We start from the raw sequence: 7,247 nt of genomic DNA, 5'->3' as shown, positions 1-7,247 counted from the left end.
CTTAGTGCCGCATGGTCAATTCGCACACTTAGTGCATCATATTCATTTCGCACACTTAGTGCAACATAGTCAAACCGCACACTTAGTGCTGTACAATTTAATCCCGCGCACTTAGCGCCAATCTCATGGTCATAAATGGTTATCCCGCACGTTTAGTGCCGAGATCAACAACTCAGTACATCTTACCTCTTTTCTTTCATTCAACAATTTCATCATCACATACGTACATGCATATATATATATATGTATATTTATTCATTCCATTCAGCATCAATCCATAACATTATGACCATTGAAATAATACCAACTACATGCTTAATGACTTACCTCGTGTTGGGTAAGACGGTTCCAACTCGGCTACTCGATAACCTTTTCTTTGCCTTTGCTCGATTCACCTCCTTTAACTCCTTGAGCTAAATCAATAATTTAACTAGTTTAACCACCTTGCTAAATATTTACAATCCAATTTCACATGTATATGTATGTTAGTATATTCGGCTAATAACCTCATGCAACTACCAAAGCCGAATCAACTAAATATACTTATGAATATATATATCATCATCGAAATCACCTAAGCTTAGACATCAATTTTTAATTCCAAGCAAGTTGCCGAATGCAACCTTACTAAATTTTCATGGATTCAAGTCATGGATTCAATATACCATTACCATGAAATCAACAACCAAAAATTCATAGACAATTTAGGAAAATCACATTACAAATCTCAAATTCAAACAAAGACCATGGCCGAAATGCACATATAACCACATAACAAAAATATTGAACCTTTGGTTGCCTAACTAGCTTAACATCCATCAAATTTTAAATCAAGAAACTCACCTCATCTATAATCAACCCTCAATACCCTAAAGCATCAAAAACGACATCAAAGAAATACAACCATCCATGGCCGAATGTCATCTTCTTAACTTTACAAAAAAAACATTTGCCATGAGCTAGCTTCTATACTTGATGGCCACTCCAAATATACAAAGATTTTCAATGATAGAGCATTAACATACCTTAATCCACTTAAAGGACCACCTTGGCCGAATCTTGCTTCCTCTTCTTCCTCTAGTTAGAACAATTGCAAAAGAAAGAAAACATGAACACTCCTTCTTCCCTCCTTATTAAGCATTCAAACTCCCTCATTTTCATGCCACAACATCAAACACTCCTCCTAGGCACAAGCAATGGCCGAATTCTTTCCAAGTTTTTTTTTCTCCCCTTCTTTTTCTTGGTTTTTCGGCTAGGAGATGGCAAGTATGACACCCATTTTTTTTTGTTCCCTTTTCTATTATTATCCCCATCATTTGTTCACCAAAAGAAAACATATTAAATTAGAATGAGTGGAGCATCATCACTCCTTGGCCGGCCACCATGAATTTTATGGGCAATTTGACATGCAAAGCCATGCTTCCTCACCCTATTATTAATCACTCCTTATAATTCATCTATCATCTTTTCTAACTTCGTCAACTAGGTCCTTTTTGAATTAATTCACAATCCTAATGCTAATATTAAGCATTTAATTTCTCATATATTCACTGTCACACAACAATTTATGCAATTAAAACACGAAAATAAATTTTTGGCTCGGTAATGTGGTCTCGAAACCACATTCCGACCAGGGTCTAATTTGGGTTGTCACAACTCTCCCCCACATAAGAAATTTTCGTCCCCGAAAATCTTACCGGTAAATAAATTTGGATATCGATCCTTCATAGAGTCCTCAAGTTCCCAAGTGGCTTCTTCAATTCCGTGTCTATGCCACAGTACTTTCACTAATGAGATTTTCCTGTTTCGTAGTTCTTTTACTTCATGTGCTAAAATACGAACTGGTTCTTCTTCGTAACTTAAATTAGATTGAATCTCGATCTCCGATGGAGGAATTATGTGCGATGGATCGGACCTATATCGTCGAAGCATCGAGACATGAAAAACGTTGTGAATCTTTTCGAGCTCAGGGGGCAAAATTAATCGGTATGCAACGGGTCCAACTCGTTCGGATACTTCGTACGGACCGATGAACCTCGGACTCAATTTGCCCTTACGACCAAATCTAAGCACCTTCTTCCAGGGTGAAACTTTGAGAAATACTTTGTCTCCAACCTGATATTCAATGTCTTTTCTTTTCAAATCCGCATACGATTTCTGACGATCTGTGGCTACCTTCAGACTTTCACGGATTACCTTTACTTTCTGTTCGGCATCTTTAATCAAATCAACTCCGAAAATTTTACTTTCACCGAGCTCAGTCCAAAACAATGGTGTACGGCATTTACGACCGTACAAAGCCTCGTAAGGTGCCATCTTAATACTTGATTGGAAACTATTGTTGTAAGCGAATTCGATCAAAGGTACATACCGTTCCCATGAACCACTAAACTCAAGGATGCAGCATCTCAGCATATCCTCGAGTATCTGAATTATCCGCTCGGATTGACCATCGGTTTGGGGATGAAAAGCGGTGCTAAAATGCAGCTTGGTACCCAAAGCTTCTTGCAATTTCTTCCAAAATCGCGAGGTCAATCTCGGATCTCTATCCGACACGATAGAAATAGGTACTCCATGTAATCTCACAATCTGAGAAACATACAATTCGGCTAGTTTATCCAATGAAAAATCCGTACGCACGGGGATAAAGTGAGCCGACTTAGTCAGCCTATCAACAACAACCCAAATCGCATCCTTCTTACTTGCGGACAATGGCAGTCCGGACACAAAGTCCATTGTGACTCGGTCCCATTTCCACTCGGGTATCATGATCGGCTGAAGTAACCCTGAAGGCACTTGATGTTCCGCTTTCACTTGTTGACATATTAAACATCTCGAAACAAAGTCGGAGATGTCTCGTTTCATACCATGCCACCAAAACCGACGTTTCAAGTCGTTGTACATTTTCGTGCTCCCCGGGTGAATTGACATTCGGCTACAATGGGCTTCGTTCAGAATCATCGGAATGAGTTTCGAATTCCTTGGAACACACAAACGACTTCTAAACCTCAAACAACCATCATCATCAATCTGAAACTCCGATTCCTTGTTCGGAACACACTCAGCTCGTTTTGCAACCAATTCATCATCGACTTCCTGAGCTTCAAGAATTTGATGAGTCAATAATGGTTTGGCTTTTAATTCAGCTACTAACACATTGTCAGATAGAACAGACAAGTGTACATTCATCGCTCGCAAAGCAAACAGTGATTTCTAGCTTAAGGCGTCTGCAACCACATTAGCCTTTCCCGGGTGGTAATCAATGACAAGCTCGTAATCTTTCAACAACTCAAGCCAACGTCTTTGTCGCAGATTCAAGTCTCGTTGAGTCATCAAATATTTGAGACTTTTGTGATCCGAAAACACATGGCACTTCTCACCAAACAAATAATGTCGCCATATTTTCAATGCAAACACAATGGCGGCTAGTTCGAGATCATGGGTCGGATAATTTCTCTCGTGTGGCTTCAATTGTCTCGACGCATAGGCCACAACTCGACCTTCTTGCATCAATACGCAACCCAACCCAAGTAGGGATGCGTCACTATAAACGACAAACTCTTTACCCGATTCGGGTTGCACCAAAATTGGAGCTTCAGTCAAATGAGTTTTCAGTTGATCGAAGCTTTTCTGACATTTCTCCGTCCATTCGAACTTAACATCCTTTTGAAGCAACTTCGTCATTGGTGTGGCTATCATCGAGAAACCTTTGACAAATCGTCGGTAATAACCGGCGAGCCCTAGAAAGCTCCGGACTTCGGTAACATTTCTCGGAGGCTTCCAGTTAAGTATGGCTGAAATTTTGCTCGGGTCAACCCGAATACCCGATGCGGATACCACATGACCCAAGAAGCTAACCTCTCTTAACCAGAACTCACACTTACTGAACTTAGCATATAACTGCTTATCCCGTAAAATTTGCAACACTTGCCTCAAATGCTCAGCATGTTCGGTCTCATCTCTTGAATAGACCAAGATGTCATCAATAAACACAACTACGAACCGATCCAAATACGGCCTGAAGATCCGATTCATCAAATCCATAAACACCGCAGGGGCATTAGTGAGCCCAAACGGCATCACTAAGAACTCGTAGTGACCGTACCTCGTTCTGAAAGCAGTTTTGGGTACGTCCGAATCTCAAATCCGTAACTGATAATAACCCGATCTCAAATCTATCTTTGAAAACACCGATGCTCCCTTTAATTGATCGAACAGATCATCAATACGCGGTAACGGATACTTATTCTTTATCGTCACTTTATTCAGTTGACGATAGTCAATGCACAACCTCATGGTTCCGTCCTTCTTTTTCACGAACAATACTGGTGCACCCCAAGGTGAGAAACTCGGTCGAGCGAAACCTCTATCCGTCAATTCTTGCAACTGAGCTTTCAACTCTTTTAACTCGGTTAGTGCCATACGATACGGAGCGATCGAAATTGGCGTAGTTCCAGGTACAAGCTCAATACCAAACTCTACCTCCCGAACAGGTGGCAAACCCGGTAACTCTTCAGGAAAAACATCTGGGTATTCACAAACCACCGGCACCGATTCGGGTTTCTTTTCTAACTCCTTGTCATCAAGTACATATGCGAGGTATGCTTTGCACCCTTTCCTTACATATTTCTGGGCCAACATTGCTGATATTACAGCTGGCAACCCCCTTAAGTCCGCAGACTCAACTCGGATTATTTCGTTATTTGCGCACCTCAAATCGATAGTCTTGCTTTTGCAATTCACAACCGCATCATGCGCGGTTAACCAATCCAAACCAAGAATAACATCAAACTCGTCGAACGGCAAAAGCATCAAATCGGCCGGAAAACAGGATTCTCGGATTATTAGAGGGCATCTCTAACACACTTTATCAACAAGTACGCATTGACCCAAAGGGTTTGATACTCGAATTACGAGCTCAGTAGACTCAACAGGTAGAGTCTTACTGGTTGCTAAGGTTTCGCATACATATGAATGAGTAGAACCAGGGTCAATTAATGCAATCACATTAGTATCAAAGAGAGTGAAGGTACCAGTGATGACGTCAGGGGAGGATGCCTCCTCTCGTGCGTGAATGGCATATGCTCTAGCAGGAGTACGGTTCTCGGCTCGATCGGCCGTATCAGAGGCCCCCCTCTGACTACCACCCCTGCCTCCTAAAATTCTCGGTGGTCTACCTCTAGATGTCACTCCACTAGGTCTTGCACCTTGAATCTTATTCTTCTCATCCAGCTCCGTGCAATCTCTAATGAAGTGGTCCTTCGAACCGCATCCGTAACAGGCCCTGCTAGTAGACTTGCCCCAACATTCACCTAGGTGTCGTCTTCCACATTGGGGACATTCAGGTTTCTCGTGACGATTATTGCCCACACTAGCTATCGAAGTAGCTCGGGAGCCCATCGATGGTCTTGCCCTGATGGAAATTCCCACAGTCGCCCTCGACTTATTAATGTCCTCCCTGAACTTCTTTACAGCTGAGAACGGAGCTTTACCCGTCGATCTTTTACGATAATCTCTAGCTTCAAATTCAGCCTTCTTCTTCTCCTTTCCAAGTTCTTCCGCCTTGCAGGCTCGTTCGACTAGTGTTACGAATTCCTTTATTTCCAAAATACCCATTAGTAGCTTTAAATCTTCATTCAATCCTTCCTCGAATCTTTTGCACATAGCAACCTCATCAGCTACACACTCCCGGGCATACCTACTGAGTCTTACGAATTCATGTTCGTATTCAGATACAGTCATACGGCCTTGCTTGAGTTCCAAGAACTCCTTACGCTTCTGATCAATGAACCGTTGGCTAATAAATTTCTTCCGGAATTCCGTTTGAAAGAAGTCCCAAGTTACTCGCTCGTTCGGGACTATGGAAATCAAGGTTCTCCACCAATAGTAGGCTGAGTCTCGCAACAAAGATACAGCACATTTTAGACATTCATCGGGTGTGCATGACAATTCATCAAACACCCGAATGGTGTTATCAAGCCAGAACTCGGCCCTTTCGGCATCATCAGTTACTATGGCCTTAAACTCCTCGGCCCCACGCTTCCTAATCAAGTCTACAGGTGGCTTATTCAGCCTCACAGGATCAGCGACTGATGGCATTACAGGCTCTTGGGGTGGATTATTCAAATTTGGGAATTGTTGGACAGCCGGGTTGGTTCGGGCATATTGCGCGACCCACTCATTCATCATGGTAAAGAAGGCTTGTTTAGCCCCCTCACCTTGATTATTCGCAGATGACTGAGGTTCAACAGGCGGTGTCCCTTGTGCAGGAGCAGCCGCTACACTTTCAATGTCATCCGCCAAGGTTCTCTCTACACCGGGATCCATTTACTAATCAAAACATAAATTTTAACCGTCAGAAGTCATCACACAGTTAAACATTAACATTCGGCATGTATAGCTAGACTCATACGTGCTATGGTAGTCCTAGAACCGACTAAACCATAGCTCTGATACCAATTAAATGTAACACCCCGAACCCGAAACCGACACCGGAGTCGAACACGAGGTGTTAACTGACTTTAACCCCTTACAAAATTTATTTTCCAGACACTGCCCAATCTGTGTACTAGTCGTTTTAAAAATCATATCTTGAGTTTCGTAACTCAAAAATCAGTTTCGTAATTTTTCCCAGAAACTAGAATCATGTGCCCATCTATGTATTTTTTTCTAGAATTTTTGGTTGGGCCAATTAGTACAGTTTATTAGTCAAAGTCTCCCATGTTGCAGGGATCGACTACACTGACCTTTTCCCATTACGACTTGGATATCTCCCTACACGGGGCTTCAATACTGATGCCGTTTGTTTCTATGAAAACTAGACTCAGAGAGGAATCTGTACATATATGATACGACCCCTAATTATCTCTGGTTAATTTGTAATGAATTTCCAAAGTCGGAGCAGGGAATCCAGAAACCGTTCTGGCCCTGTCCCACTATAATCTGATTATCTCTTAATATACTGCTCATATGATCTTTTCGTTACTTCCTCATGAAAGCAGACTCATCGAGCTTCGATTACATAATTTATTCATCAATTAATTCCACTCCTACTATTTTTAGTGATTTTTCAATCTCATGACACTGCTGCTGCCAGCATCTGTTACGAAAGTGACTAGGTCCATCTCATGCCTACCCTTGATCCAACTCAATCGAACATTCGTGCCATTTTCGCATGGCTTAAAGTTTACATGCCAAAATTCAAACACAACGTAATAGCTTATACATGCCAAAATGTTCTTCTAAGC

This window comes from Gossypium hirsutum, chromosome A13 (genome assembly GCF_007990345.1).
Source record: "Gossypium hirsutum isolate 1008001.06 chromosome A13, Gossypium_hirsutum_v2.1, whole genome shotgun sequence".
Classification (NCBI taxonomy): domain Eukaryota; kingdom Viridiplantae; phylum Streptophyta; class Magnoliopsida; order Malvales; family Malvaceae; genus Gossypium; species Gossypium hirsutum.
This window is presented reverse-complemented; position numbering follows the sequence as displayed.